Source organism: Phalacrocorax aristotelis, chromosome 11, assembly GCF_949628215.1.
Source record: "Phalacrocorax aristotelis chromosome 11, bGulAri2.1, whole genome shotgun sequence".
Lineage (NCBI taxonomy): Eukaryota > Metazoa > Chordata > Aves > Suliformes > Phalacrocoracidae > Phalacrocorax > Phalacrocorax aristotelis.
The window spans coordinates 301,154-303,318 of record NC_134286.1 but is presented as its reverse complement, the minus strand read 5'-3'; positions in this window follow the sequence as shown (position 1 = coordinate 303,318).

Sequence of the window (2,165 nt, the reverse complement as noted above, 5' to 3'; positions counted from 1 at the left end):
GTATTTAAACTTAAGAATGAGATTTGGACCGTGATGCGCCAAGGTCTCTGAGGTTTCTTGACACCCTGGAAATCACAGGGAGGATCTGGCATCCGTAGGTTCAGCTTTATGGAACAGATGAGTCTAGTGCTTTGTGGTTTAAAGTATGGCATGGGAAATAGCATGAGTAGGAGAAAATACATTGATTTAGGAGGCTCCTGGACAAGGTTACCTTCTGCCTCCTAGGCTAAACTACCCCTTGCTGCTGCTCTACGGCGTATCTGCAAAAAACTAAAGGGCAAGAACAAGGGTAGACGTGCAGCGTGGAAGGGACGTATCCACCATCTGGGCCCTTTCTTCCCCCCCCCAGTGCAGAGTAGGCACCCCGGGATGGTGGCTCAAGCCCCAGGATGTACCAAGGCTCCCTGCGACGCTGGCAGCCTTTCTCTTCCCAGGACACATGGCCTCAGCCCAAACCTGTGCATCCGAGGGTGGAGCGGGACACACCCCAGCCTGGAAAAAGACACCAGCCATTTGCAGATCTGCTCAGCCCCCTCTTCCCTACCCCTGCATCCTCAGACCCCAGGGGAAGAGCGAGGCAGGCTTATTTTTTTCTTGCCTAAATGAAGAGCAGGGTAACCCTAAAGTGACCCCAGATGCCTGCGCTGACCTCCTCACCCAGCGAGCCTTCCAGAGCTGCTGTTAACCAAGAGCTCCACAGCCAAGGCCAGACACCCAGGAGCCGGGGGTGGCTGAGGGAGGATTAGGAGCCAAAATATTCCGATTCCTCCGGCGGTAACAATGCAGCGGGGACGCGGCCGGCTGCCGGGCTTCTCCGGAGCACGAGTCCCAGGAGCCGTGCCGGCCTCACCCTGTGGTGTCACCAGTGCCCCGGGGCTCAGATGGGGGACAGCTGAGCGGGCAGCGGGCTCTGGGCTAAACACGATGCTTTTCAGCTGGTCAGCCACCTCCGAACCTCAGACAGCTCTGACTTGAAATGCAAAATCCATCCGGCCCCTGGCTCTCAGGACAGATCGGGCAGGATGGGGGTGTGATTTTTTGGTCCAATCCAGTATCTAGCTCCCAGTAGTGCTGAGGAAGAGGGTTGGGGAGCCTGGGGCACAACGCACATTCTCACCTGATCTCTGTACATGTAAGCGACTTGTGCGTCTGGAGGTGATGCCCAGAGCAAGGTGGGAGGGAAGCCCAGGGCTAGGGTGCTTTGGGCACCAGAGACAGAGGCAGTTCCTTACGGTCTCCTTCAAGTGACAGATCCACCGCAGTGGCCCTGTGGTCTCACAGCTGCTTGTCCCAGTGTTCCTCGTGAGTCAGGCTGGGGAACTGATCCAGCTGGAAATCATCCGGGGTGGGGGGAAGGATTTGATGAGATCAAATGCCTGAACCAGTTCACAGCTTGTCTGCTCACTCCTGCTGCTGCAGGGAAGCAGGAGAGGGGCTGGGGAAAAGAAATAGGTGGGACCAGCGCTTTCAGCAAGAACCATATGTCAGACATGCATGAGCAGAGGTTTGTGCCCTCTGGATTTTAGCTTTGGCTCCTGCTCGGCTGCTCTGGGCAGCGCTTTCGGAGCCTTCGGTGCAGATGGAGGTGGTTCGCCTACCTGGCGAACGGCAGATGTGCAGCAGCCTCTGGCGCGGGCTATGGCGGGGGACGCCTCCAGCCCAGCGCCTCCGTGCCTGTCACCGCCGCCGGCCCCGCGAGGACACAGCAAAAGGAGAAGGCGCATGGGAGGTTGAATTCGTTATTAATATCAAACACATGGGCAAACAACGTTCCTCAAGCAATATCACAGGCCCAATCAAAACCACAGCGTGGACAAACAGCACAAAAAGCCTTACAAGGCTTCAAAACCTGGCTTTTTTTAAAAAAAAAAAACAACCTAAACTGGGAAGCAACAGTATGAATCATGCTGCGTTTTAAACAAGGAAAGGATATATTTAATTTCCAGTTTATGAAACCAGTTTTATTTATTTATGATTATGCTCCAGTGTTTAGCTTATATACAAAGTAATGACTCATTTCTGAAGTAGCTACAAGTCATATTTAGAATAGTACATTTCCTCCATGAGGAAATGAGAAAAGCCAGTAGAGTCCTTTTGGTCCCATCATCCCAGCATCAGAGGAGAAGGGTTTGATGTTTGCATCAGAAGATTTCCCTTGCTACCGT